General features: G+C 42.4%; 1 long non-coding RNA gene across 3 annotated transcripts in view; it reads right to left on the minus strand.

Moving 5' to 3' along the window:
- LOC308059278 overlaps nt 1–17,833 on the minus strand; it is a 25,981-nt gene continuing 8,148 nt past the window's right edge. Inside the window, exons 4-5 of one of the 3 annotated variants that reach the window (XR_013926189.1) lie at nt 1,014–17,135; nt 1–369 (exon numbers count right to left, since the gene is read on the minus strand). This is a non-coding gene — a long non-coding RNA (uncharacterized lncRNA). Of the gene's footprint in view, nt 17,136–17,833 lie in introns of all 3 variants that reach the window. The other 2 variants (XR_013926188.1, XR_013926190.1) reach the window with 2 other exon arrangements.

Below are 17,833 nucleotides of genomic sequence, written 5' to 3' on the forward strand. Positions count from 1 at the left end.
TCTTGCCAAAATTCCATTTTTATTTCCACAGTAGCTCAGAGAAAGCCATTACTGGGAATGGAAATCCATTTGTATACAAATTAGATAGGGCTGACACAGCAGTATAGACTTTCTCAGATGTCCAGCACTGTCATAATCCCATTACAGTGCAGGGACTGTTCTGTATCAGGAAGATGAACTCATTCTGTCTTAATGTATTTTCCATCTCTTCACAATGTGGCATTTCACCTCTTCAGAAATTACATGTAGTTACACATGAGGAGGGAGACTTCTATTCCCAAGATTCTGAACTTGAAGACCCAAATCTCATTTTTAGGTGAGGATGCAAGATGGGTTTGATCCAATTTCAATCCTCTAGTCAAACTGATCCTGTTAACAAAACAAAACAAAAAACAAACAACAAAAAAAGTTTGGAAACCTCAAATTATATCCAATAATTAAACTAGAAAACATTCAATTTTTCCACACTGCTTACACTGTTACCTCACTCTCCTTATGCTGTGCTCTGCAAAGTTCAAAGTAATAAATTCATCATACTTAGATCACTTGGCATTCTAAGCTGACCCAAGGATAGGGTTGAAGAGTAAATGTGTGGGAAAAATAATTTAACAAAAGTCAAGTAAAAAATATTATTTTCCATGCTTGGAGGACCAGGGCGGCAATCTCTTTTCTTTCCCTTGATTATTCTGGGAAAAGTATGTCTAAGTGAAAGTGCACAGACATTTTTTTAAGCAGCTGCTCAAGAAAGCTTTGTTGTAGCAATCACACGCAACTTAAGGATGAGCTTATTAAAACAGCCATTGCCGCCACAGTCTCACTGCTCCAAGTGTTGCTAAACAAATACAGTAAGACAGGACAGTCAGATGAAATTCTGGAGAATGCATGTGCATAGGTATGGGAGAGAGAGAGATGCCTCGAAACGCATAAGGGGTAAGAAGTGTTACATTCTGTAATCTTTGTTGGCTTTAATGAATTTTGCCACAGGAACCTCATAAGCATACGTTTTTGCCTACCTGTAATTTGGTTCACTGCTGTGTCTTTATTTCTTCCATCTATTCCTTTGTCTCAGTAAGACTTTACCTAAGGGACCCAAATATGTAGAATTAAAGCCAAACCCTCCTGCACATCTCTGACTGCACAAGCCTGAGTTCTGCTGAATCAGGTGAGCAGCAACGCTTCCCAGTAAGTCATGACTGCTGCCAGATGGGCAGCAAAGGAACAGTGTCCCCTGCTCTCGTGACTGTTGGGAGAAGAGGAGAGCAGGGGGTGAGCCTGGCAGCACTGCACAAGAGCCCCGCTGGCACTGACTCTGGGGCTGTCTCGAGGGGTGAAGCTGGCTGAACGTTCAGATCCTGTGTATGTGCAAGAACATGCCTATCTCTAGCTCATCCGAGTGCTTTGCACAGGTGTGCATCAGAAATTAAACCTTTTTATAGCGCTGGCTCTGTTAGTCATCTTCCCCCCCCCCCCCCTCCCTTGCATATTTGGGGTGTTACTTTGAGGGAATGCAGTCGAAGTGGATTTTGCATTTTTTGCGCCAGGGGCACTGAGGCACTTACTCCTTTCAAGGTTTAAGTTGCTGCGGAGGCAGGTGTTTTGCCCAGGACCTTGGCTGGTGGGAGCTGGGTATTCTCGTGCCCATTGATAATTTTGCTTATCTGCTGTGATGATTGAAGGCCATATGCCCTTATAAGGTTTGCAGACGTAAATTCTTCTTGAGCCAGGCAGATAACCACAGAAGGTCCATATGCATGTATTGGTGCACATCCTTGCAAAAAAATGTGCAAATTGCACTTGACTGTCAATCCAGTAGGGAGGCCCACTGGAAACCAACCCTGTGCAGCCCTAAGGCCATGAAGGTACCACAGAGAAACATCTGCTTGGTAAGCAGGAAGGCACCGGCGCAGTGAACATCGCTATGGTCCCATAGTGCCTGAGAGCATCAGGTAACTCACATCTTGAAACAGTTGGAAGCTGGCAGCAGGCCACCTAGGCAATTGCTTAGATGGCAGCTACCCAACGGGTTGGCAAACAAGCTTAGTTACCTAGTAAAGGTGGTCTGTAACTAAAGGGCAACGAAAATTATACTGGAAACTTTCAGAGCACTTTAAAGTGGTCAATTTAAGACAGGGCCCTGCCCACTGGAAGTGGTCCTTTGCTGAAGGCCTCGCTGTGCTAGCGCTGGTTTTGTCCAGAAAAAACAGTGTTAGATGCATTCTGTGTGGGCTGGGAGGAATGTTTTCACACTGATATTTATGTGGCATACTAAGATCTGACAGCCATCCAAAGGGGGTTCAGCCAATATTTCATTTTAAATATATGCTGCACACAACCGAATAAAAGCACATGAAACGGCATTGCTTCTGAGGGGTACACTGAACGGCAGAGCAGCCGCAGAGAGCACAGACAGACTCCGTATGGTAAACCAGTGGCTACGGAGATATAGGTTCTTTCAACAGGAATTTGAGCTATGAAAGGATTTAAGGGGAAATTACCAACCAGTCTGGCATTCAAATGCCAAAATACACAGTCAGACTCTTGGCTGCACAGGCACGCTGTAATGCTCTTCAGCTTCATTTCAAAGGAGAAGGGAAGTTGCAGGACTTCTCTGTGCAAACCTCAGCCTCTTCATGTATGCAGGAAATCACCATCAAAACGCTATCCCTTCACCGGGTTAAAACAAAATAGTGATCTGAAGTAATATATATGAACTTTTTCTTCAGAGAAGAGGAGAAAGAACCAAAGGATGTTTTCTTTCCCTTTCCATCAGAGTAATTATTATTTTGGGATGAGTTCATTGTGTATTTTTGGCAGGTTTTTTTCCCCAAAAAAAAGTTTCCTAAGGCAAGCCAGAGCTAGAACCTAAAACAAGTTACGAGGTTACTGTGGAACAACTTTGCCTCCAAAAGGTCTCTGCCTGCCTCAGCCTGCTGAAGGCCTTCCCAGTACAGCTCCAGTCTCAGGCTCCTGTTCCCCAGAGCCTGCACCTTCTACCCCAGGAGCCATTTCCTTTGGCTGCACTCATAATGTTTAAGTCATCACCTGGTTTGTTTTCAGAGCTAGTCAGGTTTCTAGAAATATATAAAAGAGGATGTTGAAGACCAAGTAGATTAAGGAGGGGGAAAAAAAAACACATCAGCAAAAAAAGTAGGAGATGTAGTTACTTCTTATTTACAACTACAAAGAAAAAGAGGGGGAAAAGCTCTGAGAAGGAACAGTATCTACAAACAGTATCTTTTCTGTCTTGAGGCTGGGTGTAAGCTATAACCAGACAGCATCCAAAACCTTTGGAAAGCTCAAGGAGTTAATTTAGATCTTACAGAAATCCATCCATTGGGGTAAACTTCAAGATACAAAGCAGAACAGCTAAAATAAGAGAAGGGAGTAGTGACAGAGGAAAAAATGCTTTACTTTTCAGTTAGATACAGCAAGGGACAAGAAGTAACTCAGAAGGGAGCTCAGACAGTTTAGGATAATTTCATACAAGATTAAACTTATCAGATAAATGTAAAGAACAAAAAATTTTGGTTCTATAAGGATAAATATGGATTTCCATTAGAAGTAATAGCTGAACACTTCATGGCCCGATTTTTTATGACAATGTGGATATTGTTACTAAAAAAACCCTGAAGATTGCAGCCCAGATGGGTTCATCATTTTAAGCCGTTTTAAAGCTTGAAATAAAATCTTAGGTGATTTATTTAGTTAGATATGCCAGGAGGTTCCTACTGCTGCATGGAAGCAATTGTAGCTGTAATATACATTACAACTCACAAAGGGGTGTGAGTGAATCAGTCATTCCTAATGTACTTCCTCATGTAACACCTGCTTTTAAAGCAAAGGGTTGGTGGGTAAACTAAAAAGTTTCTTTGATACACGTGCTTAGGCTAGTAAGATGTACCATAGGAAACGCACCTCACAGACAAAGGATTTAGATTTCAGATTGATTAACAAATACCCCAAGGGGTCTTGATGTTGACACACAAGAGAAAGCCACCGGCTGAACAAAACATGGGAGCACTTCTTCTCTCCACGGGACCAGAGTAAAGGTCGCAGCTAAAGGTGCACCGTGACCATGGGTTGCAAAGGCTCTTTGAGAGACAGTCTCATAGGTTCTGACCCCAGAAATTTGTGAGAATGAAGGAATAAAGCCTGCCCGGCAGCCACTGTTTAAGCAGGGGTATGAGTCCAATTCACGTGACTAGTTCAGTAAAGGTCCCGTGAGTAAATAAATAGCTCGGTCATTTGGGACACATCTCAAAGCACTGCAGGGGAGTAGCCAGAGGACCACAAAAACTATGTTGGTATCTGTATGGCAACAGACAGAGGTTATTTTAGCAGTATGAAATGTTTTCTGACTCCAACAGCACACAAAAAAAAGTGCCAAAGCAATTTGCCAGTGACAATAATATGTGGTGCAATGTCGAGGATGAAAAACCTTTGTCTGGGTTTGACCCAGTATAAACCATCTCTGGGTCTACTCCAGTAATATTCAGTGTTAACCAGCTATATCTGGGCTTTTTATCTGAGTAGTATCTGTCACTTGAATACAGATACATATTAAGTTATATCTACAGTTAAGGCAGCCCTTAGTGTTGACTTAAAATGTAACTCATATTTCTAAATCATTTCAGTAAATTTGTAAATCCCATCCTTAAAGTTTTTGAAAAACATATATTTTTATTTTTTTAGTGCGCTATTTAACACCATACTGTGATTCTAGCCAAGCCCTGAAATCCCACGCAAGGCAGATTATGTTCAGTTCTCTGGCTGTCTACATATTTTCCTCCCCTATGTACCTTACAAGCCAATGCCTGAATATAGCCCTAAAAGGATACCCTTAGCATACACCCAAGAGACCACATTCAGTAACCTGTCACCCATCATACTGAACTGATTGATTCTACCAGGGCTGTTAATAAAAGAGTAATTTCAAAAATGTCTCTTTACTTAAAACCTTTTTTTTTTTTCTTTAATGGTATAGTAGTTATGGCAACCTGCCACCTCTGCTGCCAAAAGCCACAATCCATCCATGAAAAAGAGCTCCTCCATCCAAACACATTTTTCAGTGGACAGCAGCATTCCCTGGCTTGAGCACACTTCCCTTCCCTTCTGGCAAACTGGAAGCCAAAACAAAATCTGTAACAAATGTGAGCTAAGAGTGAGGAATTAAGTGAACTTCTTGCAAATGACTTTGTATTTTTACACGTACATGCAAGAAAAAAGAAAAAAAAAAATCTCAGGGGGCGGGGGGGGGGGGAGCGGGTTATGGTAGAGAAAAACCCAGCCACTCTTCAGGGCTGTTCAATGAAAGAAAATGTTTTCCTTTCTTAGAATGCATGTTTGGGATTCAAACGGACTTAAAAGTCTTGCCATAATAGTAATTAAAAAATTTGTTAGTTATTTCCCCTTCTCTCTTAGTTTTATTCTACCATAGAGGTCAGTGGCAGGATTTCTTGAGTCTCGCATATTTCCTGCATGATGATCAAAGTTTGCTTTATGAATTTGAAAATAAAATGTTCCTGTGCTTTGCTAGTACAAAACTCTGCTTCTATGAGCAGGCCTTTCTGGTCTTGACACAAATAATTCTAAATTTCCTGTTTGACAACAGGGTAAAGCTTTTAGAAAAGCTTTACAATTATTTTTATTGACTGTATTTATAAATATTATGTTCTCTCCCTAGACATTATTCCAATGCACAGTTATGTGGAGCTTCCTTGTCTTTCCCTTGCCCTGTTGGCTGTGACCTTTTACCCACTCACAAAATAATTAGTACATTTTCCAGCAGATAGCTGGATGATTTCATGCTCTTTTATTATGAGAAAAAATTGTAACAGGCCACTTGAGCACAGTTTCATGTGCTGTTCTTTCAAGCCCCTGTATAGCAAGTTAATACAAATATGCAAGAATGTCAAAAAATCAAATTAATCAAGAACTGTGACAACGAGACAAACAGCCACTTAAAAAGCAGGAATTCTCTTATTGACTAAATTTGGAAGTTTTATTAACATGCAACACAACCATCATGATACAAGTCACTGTGAGATTTTTGGTGGTGTGTGAGAAGACAAGGCTCAAGTTCCAGTACTAATTAGGCATTGCACATGGTGATCATTAATAATTTCCACCACAGTAGCTTCAGCCTACAAGATACTTTGCAAACAAATTGCAGAAATACAGTGTAGACAGTGCAAGCACCCAAAAGCACATACAGTACAAGCCTGAGGTTATGAAAAATATAGGGAAAGGAAAAGTAACAGCAGAGATACAGGTCCAATCCAAAATTGTGACGACGATATTACTACAGTTATGCTTCCAAGCTCAGCATTGCCTAGTATGCTGTGTTAATGCAGTTCTCACTGATTAAAACTCTTTTTCTCCCCATGAAGTACCAGCCTTACTGAGATTTTTACCTTCAAAATTATTTTCACTGCCTCCATGCAAGTGATGTATTATATAGCTATGTTAGGCATTTTAGCTTCTATAATACAATAAAGAGCTATTGCAATAGGACTTCAGAGTATTTAGAAATGCCTTCCCACTGGTTAGCTTAATGGCAGGAGTCATCAAGAGGCCCCCTCACGCATGTTCTTGGTGTGCAAGCAAGTTGTGTGGCTAATGGCAGAGTTACATGAGCCCCCTCTGTGGAGTAGTTTCAAAAAAGAAGGTTGCACACCAACAGGGATGTCTGCTCACTGCTTTTGTCTCCAGTTCCCAAACCTGAGCCAACATGCATTGCAACAACAGGAGAATGAAAAGAAATTAGAAGAAAAGGCAAAGCATATACGAATGATGCCACAAAATGAAGTTTGCATCTCCAAGGATTCACTGATTCATTGCTTGGACTTTCTCCCAAACAAGCTATGCTGGGTTGATCCAGGACTAACCTAGCTCAAAGAAAGTGTTGCCATTTGAAGCATAATCCTAATCAAATATCCCCACATTTCCCTTAATGGTGAAGTTGAGCTGCAAGATTTCAGAACTTGCCTATGCTTACACAGGTCAAATGAAGTGATGACAAACAAAGAGGCACCAGAAGATATCCTTGCCCCTGTTTCCCAGCTGAAGCAACTGGAAGACATAAAAGTCATAATTACCCTGTTTTAAGTCACACAGTGAGCAGAAACACAGCCAGGAACGTACCATGGTCTTCTAGGCTCCAAAATAGTGATATAAAACAACTGTTCCTCCTTTACCAGGATTTTTCACAGCTGCTTTCAGCATCAGGTTGACATTCTCAGCCATTTGTTTCTTTCAGGTCCCCCCTTGTAGCGGCATCCACAGAAGGAAGCAGTTCCCCGCAGCAGACAGGAGCATCGGTCCTACCTACAGTAGCTCTTCAAGTGGCTTTATTTAGTCAGCCTAGGCACCTGTGCTAATTGACAGAAAAGTAGGCACTCAAACTTGTGGCTCTTGCCATTGACCTTAGGGTAAGATGAACACAGCCCACAAGCTCTTGTTTCTCTCCATGGGTTTAGGTTATTAGATATGGAGAAGGCTTCCACCTTTGACCAGGCAAATCCATCCCTGATGTCCAACTGCTCTACAGACTGCCCTGTGGTACAATGGTTGACTTCTATGCAAGTTGGTCTATAAAGACAAACACTGATGTCATAAATTATTCCAGTAGCATTTTGTCTGCCAAGAGTGTATTACACTGTTCCTATTACTATTTTTTTTTTTTAAAGTCTAAATACATAAAATTGTAGCAACTGTTTCATAGTCTTCCAAAAAAATTAAAAACCTATTTTGACAGTGGGGAGGGGTTTTCTCTCATGGACTTTCAAATCTGCATCTGAAACAGTCTTTATAGGTGCCTTTTAGATTGAACAGGGATAAAATTGGCACTTCACACATGCTATTCATTTCACTCTACAGTACACGTCCATAACAGGTTAGATGAATTGCACATTACAAATGTGTATTTCTTTCTAGAGACAAAGGGAGATAGGTTTCAGATATAGGCAGCTACAGTGCAGATGTCTGAAGCTGAGTGAGATGAATCTCATCCCAGCTCCAAAAGGGCTGAAAGTTCTTGGGAGCAGTATCCAGTTTCCAAAGATTTTCAAGTAAAAACTCAGCTCCAAAGGGCTGCAATTCTTTCCAAAAATTGACTGGATGAAGGCAGGTTTGTTCTGCAGTATTTTTTTTCACTGAGCTACCATTGTGAGAATTAGTAATGTTCCAGTTCAGACTCTCTCCCTCCCTATCATCCCTTCCCCTTACATCCTCCAGCTCTTACTTCATTGCAAAGTTATCTTTAACCTTGTGTTAGAAACTATACATCCTCTTTGGTATAGAAAATATCTGCAGTGAATTCAAAACCCCTCATAATGTGACGGTTATACATATCGCAGTGATTGTCAGAAAAATGCTTTCCTTCCCTCCCCCCACCCCAAAATATACTCCTGTGGAGTGATCTAATTTTTATGCTAAGACTTATTTGCATATTTTTTTACTAAGATTAAGCCATTTAAAATCAAATTATGAAGGCCTTGGAGGGATGCGCAAGTATTTGTTTCACTTAGGCTTGACATGCAATATTAAAATGATACATTACTACAGAGCTTTTAAACTCAAATATTGAATTATATATTAGTACTCGCTGTTACAACTCAGTATCCCTATTATACATCTAATATTGGTAAGCCTTTAGCTTCAACAAACTGTGAAAATGAGATTCAAAATGTAATCATGAAAAATATGGTGGCTTTGAATGCTATGTGTTGTGCAGAACCTCTCAGTGAGTAGATCTTGTTGCTGTGCTATAAGGACAGATAGAACCCAGCTCTTTGCCCATTCATTGTATGCATACATCCACTATCTCTTCTTTTTTGGCTTCATTACGCCATGGTGAATAAATGCAATCAAGCCAGCTGCTGCTTCCATGCCTGCGCAAAGTTTTTCCACAGGTACCACTAAATTCCCTTGAATATGCTCCAGCTCATTCCCTGAAGAAAATTCTGACATGCAAGATTCTTTTTTCAATTAGAACTAAATAGTGGCTATAACTTAACCATATTATAACCAAATTATTATATCAGCTAAATGCCTTACCTGAGCTATCAAAAAAAAAAAAAAAGGGGGGGGGAGGGGAATCCTATTCAAATGTAAAACCTTGGCTCCCTTCTCTGAGCTGACAAATTGTTTTACATGCCTTTAATTTCATGAGTGCATAGATCTATGGAGAGCTCAACACTCCGTATGCATCTGTGCTAGGTGTGGCAGTAAGAAGGCAGAAGTGAGCAAAATACTGGACTCATTGAGGGGACAAGCTCTGGAGAAAGTGGTGAAAGAACTTTTTCTATCTGGGCAGACTTTCTACTGCTCGATTCCCACTACATCACTCCTGGTTCCTGGGAAGTTTCTTTTTATCCTTCTACATCAGCTGTAGGTTTACAGGCAACCACATCCAAAAGAGAAGCCTCACAATCCAGGGGAATCAAACATTTGTGGAAGGCATCAGACCTCTCAACTCCTTTTGGTAACCTAGATTATTTCTGCTCTAAGCAAATGTGTGTTCTTTCATTTGTATCATTTATTATTAACATGTGGTATTTGATTAAAATCATGAAACTGAAGGCACAGTAAATAATTGCTCCTACAGGATGTGAGGATTCCTCCTCCAGCACTTTTTTTGAACACTCTCATCTTTAGGATCTATTATAAGTTGGATCCCATTACTGAATTTTCAGAGATTATAAGTATGAATGAGATGGTTTTTGCTCCTTCAGCTATTCCATCATAAAATGGAAGGTGACTAGTGGAAACACGTCTTGTTCTTCCCATCACAGACAACTAAGCTGATCTAAATATCAAAATAATCAGCCCTACCTATTAAAAAACGCAATGACAATAGGCCAGAGCTTCCCCTTGCTAACACTTGTCATTCCATGTAGCTCTGTGGGCATTGCTGGAATCATTCCACATTGCACCCACATAAATTAACAGCACTTTTGGCCAAATAACCACAGATTTTAAAAGGTCAATGTACAGCAATGACATCAGTAGCTTCTAAAGAAACAAATAGTTTAAGTGCAGTGCTTAACTCCTAAGTAATTTTCACACATTTTCACTTACAAAATATTACATTTTCATGTTTTCAAATATTTCATGTGGGTCTAGAAAGGTAATATTTACAGTACAATGTTTATCTGCTTATATAAAAGTGTTTGTCTTCCAGAAGGTCTGCAGAGAAGGACCTGGGAGTTCTGGTGGCCAGCAGGTTGTCCATGCGCCAGCAGGGTGCCCCTGGGGCCAAGAAGGCCAGTGGGATCCTGGCGGGCAATAGAAGGACCATGGCCAGCAGGTCGAGGGAGGTGATCCTCCCCTCTACTCTGCCCTGGTTAGGCTGCATCTGGAGTGCTGCATCCAGTGCTGGGCTCCCCAGTTCAAGAGAGACAGGGAACTACTGGAGGGTCCAGCTACAAAGATGGCTGGGGCCTGCAGCATCTCCCTTATGTGGAAAGGCTGAGAGAGCTGCACCTTTTAGCCTGCAGAGGAGAAGACTGGAAAGAGATCAACATCTACAAAAATATCTAAAGGCAAGTGTCAAGAGGATGGGGCCAGGCTCTTTTCAGTGGTGCCCAGTGACAGCACAAGAGGCAATGGACACAAACTCCAACACAAGAAGTTCCACCTGAATATGAGGAAGAACTTATTTACCTTGAGGGTGACAGAGCCCTGGAGCAAGTTGGCCAGAGAGGCTGTGGAGTCTCCTTCTCTGGAAACATTAAAAACCCACCTGGATGTAACTGCAACCTGCTGTAGGTGAACCTGCTTTAGCAGGGGGTTGGACTAGATCATCCCTAGAGGTCCCTTCCAAACCTGACCATTCTGTGATTCTGTGACTTCTACTTTTAAACACAAAATTAAGCTAGTGAACTATTTCTTTGAGTATTATCAGCAAATTTTGCCTGTGTGTGTGACTAAAGGTTGTTTAGTGCCATCTTTTGGGTGGTCCTAATACTACAGAACAGTTCAATTAAATCAGTTACGCATTTGCCATCATTCCCTTGGCTAGGAAGCCATGTGTTACTAGTTCCCTAAACTTGTTTCCAGAGAGTTTGGGGGTTTTATTCTAGATTACAGCTCTCCATAAGATTTTGCTTTCTAATGTATGTGAGCACTCTAAAGAAGAAATGGGCAGAGATGAAGCAGGCTGCGCTGGTTTCAGCTGTGCTAGTCGGGGGTGCAGGAATGGGGGCACTATTTGCCACCATGGGACCAGCCTGGCAGAATCAGTGAAACAAAGGCAAGGAGGTACAACCGGTGACAGCAGGTGTAATTAAACCATAGAGGCAGATTGATGCTTGACAGCTAGATGAGAAAACAGGCGTTTAGGCCTCCTGCTTGGCACAAGGCTGTTGTGGAGATTCTGGGGATGGGAAGTGCCTGTAGCACTCATGTACCTACTTTGAGAATTGAAAGGAAAACGGGTTGGAGGAGCTCTTTGAAACTGGACAAATACTGCAGTTTCTACAAGCTCCTTCAAGGCACTCCTATAGCGTGGGAGTATATGTGCACCTCTGTAAAATCAACCAGATCTCACCCTCTGCTTACACTGTTTGGTTCATGATAACTGCAGATTACCTTGATAGGCAGCAGACACCTATGTAGCAGCTCAAGTGTCCTGCATTCATTCTTTTAAAATTTTTCAGGGGAAATCATTTAAAAAGGTGTGTGCCTTTAATTACGAGATTTCAGTCTTCTTCCAGCATCAAAATGCTTCCAGCCTTCCCCCCCTCCCCACAGCTGCAGTTAAGTGAAGACCATACACAGCTGAGTGGCAGTAGTCAGATGACAAACTCAATGTGAGGAAGAATTGCTGGGAGTGTTTCCATGCTGCATAAAGAAATCCCCCCACCCTTTCTTAGCACAGAAATCCCCAAATCCCCAGCACCAAATACACTCCTATTTAGAAACACTGTTTCTTTCCAAGTTTGGCCAATGTTCGTGCTATTTTATACGATAATTATCTATGTATCCCAGCCACGCCCTATATCACCAAATTTCTTTCTTCTGACTCCTCACATAAGACCAAGAGTAAACTAATTTAAAAAAATTGTTTATATTGTCTTTATTCTGTATTCCTTGCTAACTCTAAAAACAGATCATATGTCAAAACCAAAAAACCCCCAACCATCCAAAAAGACGACTTAAGACCTAAACTGATGCCATAGAATTAAAAGTGCACATGAAATACTATGCCCATGGTACTTGGTACATGGTAACTAATAACCAAATCTAGCCTTAAACCCCCGTCTTTTCAACAGATGGTCTAAAATAGGATTAGATGACAACATCCCTTTGAAAAGGTTGGTGGTCAACTGGTTTCATCTTAGGGAAGAACAAATTCAGTGAAGTAGGTAATGCTTTCAGCAGGGTTTCCTTTCCCCATAGAGACGAGAGGCTTTTCTACCTCTTATCCCATTCTACCCCAGAACAAATGAGCTACTTTCCATAGCAAATCCTAATTTCACGTGAGATGGGAAAGGCACAGGACCTGGAGGTAGCTGGGCTCTGGATATCCCCTTGCCAGCAATGTAGGAGCACAAAGAGCAGGTCAAGGTTTGTACTGTGCTGCCTGACTCATGGTCCCAGATACAGCACAGACAGAGCCAAAGGAATTACTCACACATGGAACAGTATTTGTTGTAGATTTGGCCTTGGACTCTAGAGCACCAGTTGATCCTTTTTTGCTAGCTGTTAGGGTTGAAATGACATACTCACACATAGCAAAACTTTGGACAAGGCAGCCTCCTCAGCAAATGCTGATGTCTGCAATTAAGCTTATCTCCGTGTGGAAATGCTCCCCAAGCACTGCTTCCTAGCCCAAGTGCTTCTTGGAGGCTTTATGGAGGTGTCAGAAGGTTTGCATTACCCTGCTCTTGAATAATGAAACACTGCTCACAAGCTTATTTGGATGCTGAAATAAGCCCAAGCAGGGAGTTTATACATGTATTCTTTGTAGCATTTTAGGGACATGAGTCTGGAAAGTACTTCATCAGTGTATCCCTTCCTCTGCTGTAGTAGGAGATAGACGCATGTAATTCAGTTCAGAAATTCATCAAGTTCAATTTTACAAACATCACACCCTTTGTTTCCGTTCCTTCTATCGGAAAGCAGGTCTACCCATGTGCATCTACAGCAGGCCTTATCATGAAACTGCACCTGTGAGATGCCATGGATGCAGCAGCCTCCGTCATCAATAATCTGGTCTCTTCATTAACACTAATAATTAAACATTCACCACTTAGATTGGTCACAGTTGGAGCTTTTGGTACTTCTCATATCATAACTGTACAATCAAATGATCTAATGGGAGTTAAAATAATGCACAATGTATTTCCATAGTTCTTTGCAGAGTTGCAGTAGTCAAGAATAATTGCACTGTGCTAAAAAAGTGCCGAGGGTGTGCTAGGATGCTGCTATAGACAGAAGCTAAGAAGAGACTTCCAGCCACACAGATCAAAGCCCTCAAATGCAAAAGAGATGTTCAAATGACATGAAGTCGTCAATGGGTCTCTGTTCAAGCACAGCTGTCTGCCAATATGTGAAAAATACTGTGGGACTGGGGCCACAGAGATTAACATAAAGCAACAAATGTTGGCAGTTTTGGCAGTGGATGTCCTCACCGTAATTGACTTTTGCTTGTCTGCCCTCCCTGAAGCAAACAGCATGAGTTAATGTTGTCACTTCTTACCGTTTCTGAGCTTTTAGTGTCTTATGTCACAGCTTGAGTGTTTATAGTTTTTCAGCTTGTTTCCAATAGTATGTTTTGAGTTTAAATTCTTTTGAAAAGGTAAAAAGAGAACATTTGTCTTGGAGAGCTTTGAAATCCAAATTAATAAAGCTGGCAGGGCCCTCTCAGTTAAATTTGGTTTCACTTTTTTGTCTTATTAGCAATTTCTTTACACAACCCATTTTAGCTCATGTGTTTACCATATAAAGCAATGACAGCTCAGTTGGCATCGCTGGAATTATATAAATGTAGGGGTTTATAAAGTGGAATTTTTTTACCTGTTTGCTTAAATACTTGATGATGCTTTGGTTTTACAAGGAGTGTTACATGTGACAGCTGTGCATATTTGCTAGGATTTTCATACTACACCCAGTTCATAAATGTTATTGAGCAACAACCTCAGAGACTTTTAAATGATCAAGAAAGAAAACGTCGTTGGTGAGAGAAGCAGCACAGATTAACACTGATTTTCGCTTTCCAGATGATTAGGAATTGTGCTGTGCTACTTTGTAAGTGTAAGAGTAAGCCCATGCTCAGAGGGAGCCCTCCTATGGGACCTTGAAGGTCTCAGGGAAGGGATTTTCCCCAGCTGCTTTCGTTTATGCCTTTGAAGCCACATAATATGTAACCAGACCATGCCTCCCCTAAAGATGTCAGCCTCAAAGGCCCAGAAAGACTCCTCCAGTCCATGTTCCTCATGAACTTCCCCAGGAATATCCTGGGCTGCCCCTGGACCAGCCCAGTGCCACCCTGCTCTTGCCAACACATCACTGAAGAGCAGCCCATCAGCAGCCACACGACTTCAGCCAGCAGCTCTACTGAGCCCTAAACAGCCCGAATCAGCCACAAGCAGCTGGAAGACACTCTTGAACCTCTTCACCCACTTGCGTTTTGCAAGGGGCACCACACATGCGCTTCTGCCCAGGCTTCAGCGTGCAGCTGAGGCAGGCAGAGGCAATTGCAATCCAAAGAATTTGGGGTTGCCTCAGCTGCACTCCCTGTGGATCCTAGCGAGCCAGTGGCCAAACTAGTCATCAGACCCAGGCCTCTTTCACAACAGGAGAGGGCACTGCCAGCGGATAAGGGTATATGGCACCTGCCTTCCAGTTATGCCCGGCGGATGATCAGAAATGATGGCTGAGTTTGTGCAAGCAAGAAAATCAATTTTTTTGCTAAAAAAAATTTATTCTATGTGAAACTGTGATGCATTTTTCTGTCTGCAATATTTTAATCACATATTTAAATATATTTCAAATTAAAACTTAGAGTCCTCTAAATAAACAGAAGGTGGAACTCAACAATAAGAGAATGAGTCAAAATACTGAGATTAATTGGTAGATAAAATAATATTTGGAAAAGCTTTCTCCATGCTCACTTTAACCCCTCCCTCTCTTCTTAGGCCCACATATTCCTAGAAGGCTTGAGACATTTCAAAACCTGTGACTTTTTTCCTTAATCAACCTTAATCATAGACCCAAACTTCTACTTTTGCCTTAACTATAGCTTTTAACTTTAAAGCATCCATGTGGCAATCTGAACCATTCAGTCAAAAATGCTGTGACTTCCCCACGGCAGTCACAGAAATAAGACTGAATTAAAAGGTTTCATGAGCATCCCATGCTCCCTGCTTTCAGTACTTTATCATCCAAACCAATAATATACCTTGTGCCACACTGTGCAAAAAAGAGTTGGTGGCATAGCAAAGGCAGCATATCAACAGGGCTCCCGAGCATCTCTTGCAAACCTGTTTGCATGCTTAGCTTTATACCTGCTGGAAATCACAGAGCCTGTCTACACCAGAACAGCAAAGGCTTTGCATAAGGGTTTGCATATTAAAGCCAAGAGGATAAATTCAGTGATGCTAAATGGAAGTATAAAGTTTTCTTGACTGGCTTTATGGTGTTTGGTCTTAAGCACAAATGATATTTTTCCAGAAGACCCATCAGTAACAAGAGTGAAAATAAGAATCTGGATATTGTTTACTAGTGTATCTTTATTTCTTGCCATGCTTTCTTATCCTGTCTATGGTATAAACCGACACAGAGGATGGATGGAAGAGTGGTTTGTTTTAAAAACTTAATTTCTTGTATAAGCCATTACACATGCTTCCTCTTCATATCATTTGTAAACAGAATATTTTAGCCAAGATTTTATTGTTTTCAATACTGGGAACACTCGAGGGGTTAGCAAGATGCTATAAGTTAAGCCTAACTATAAATATTTCCAGGATTGGGGCCTACGTGTCTGCTCTAGTTCTCCCTGTTAACATTATGTGATTGAGCTACGTGTCACATTGCTGCAGCTAGGGCTGATCACGTGGGCAAAGTATAATAATAGTTTTAATGCAGAGTTGTGCAAAAGAGGTTTTGTGCCAGAGAAGTGGCTCACATCAGCTGCTCCAGATCAGCCGGGGAGATAGCGAGCATCACTCTGCAGTGAACTATGACATCGATTTAAAACCTTCCAAAAACTGAAGGGAGCAGCAAAGGGAGGTCCACGCTGCCGCCGTGCTCACACTCCCTGCCGACAGCCACGCTCTGGCCCAGCCCCTTGATGGCAGAAAGCGCAGAGAGGGAAGCAGAGGGCACCAAGAGGCCTCCTTACCTCACCTGCCCTCCTCAGAGAGGACCAGAGGAAGTGGCAGCAAGGGACAGCCAAAAACGGGATATCATCAATCCCACCCTGTTTAATTCCTGAGCAGGGGGCCTGGTATTAGGTTTTTGCATGGCTTGGGAAAATCTCACAGTGTGAATAGGCAGATGAGAAAAGCTGAGGATATTAGCTTCTGCGACAGCAGCAAAGGTGGCACCACTGCGGTGGTCTTTCTCCCTGCTCCTGCTGCCCCCTCCCTGGCGCCCCAGGCTAGCAGGGGCCTCTTGTCAGAGGGAAAAGGCCAAGGGGATGGGCAGCGGGTGACAGAGACAGTGAAGTCAGGAAAAAAGGTAATAAATTAGAAAGTGAAAACTACAAGATATCGTTCTGCATCGCCCTTCTGAAGAGTTTTTAATCAGAGTACCTGTACGGGGCATGGGTGCGGAGGGTCTGTCACGGGTTGGGGGTGGCCCCTGTGGGGAGCGGCCTGGGCTGCCCCGTGCCGGGCACAGCTGGTTCCAGCCGGTTCCAGCCGGCTCCAACGGCCCCAGCGCAGGGCACGGCCGGGCCCCGCAGCCGCCATGGCCGTGGGGAAACCTGCGGGAGGGAGGGCAGCGCTGCCGGCGCTGAGGGGGAACGGGTCAGGAACAGCCCGGCCGGCCCGAGGGGAGAGGGCAGGAGGGGAGGAGGTGCCCAGCGGGGATCCCCTGCAGCCTGCGGGAAGGACCCACGCTGGAGCAGGTTTGCTCTGAAGGACTGCAGCCCATGGAGAGGTCCCACGTTGGAGCAGGAATAATATCTGAGGAGGAAAGAGCAGCATAAAGGAACTGCCATGGATTTACCACAACCCTCCATTCCCCATCTTCATACACGGCTCACAAGGGAGGCAGAGGAGCTGTGAATTAAAGAGTGCCTTTGAGCCTGGGAAAAAAAAGTAGGGGAAGGGCTTTAGAGCTTTAGAGCTTGTCTTTGTTTTTCTCCATCCTACTCGATATTAATTGGCCATAAATTAAATCAATTATTCCCAAGTCAAGTCTGGTTTGCTCATAATAGTAACCGGTAAGTGATCTCCCTGCCTTTATCTCAATTCATGAGCTTTTCTATCTTACTTTCTTCCTCCTGTCCTGCTGAGGAGGACAAATAAGGGAGCAGCAAATGGGTGGGCAGCTGGCAGCCAGCCAAGGTCAACCCACCACACTACCCTATAGTTCTTTGTTTCAGATTAGTGTTACAACGTTTTATTTTACTAATTTCATTGATGAAATGGAGATATTAAGCATCCCAATGCATCGGACAAAATCTGTGATGAAGTCTTGCCTCCAGGTCAGCTGACCTTGTGATTAAAACAACAGGTCAGCATTGACATATGGATATATCTAGAACTGAGAAAGACCTTTTAGGTGTATGTTCTATCCCAAGACACCTTAACAAATCTTACTGACTTACGTGTCCTTGTACCTTAGAGTAAAAAAGGATTTCTCAATTACTTTTTCCCTA

The sequence above is a fragment of the Falco punctatus genome (genome assembly GCF_963210335.1).
Source record: "Falco punctatus genome assembly, chromosome: 2".
NCBI classification, from domain to species: domain Eukaryota; kingdom Metazoa; phylum Chordata; class Aves; order Falconiformes; family Falconidae; genus Falco; species Falco punctatus.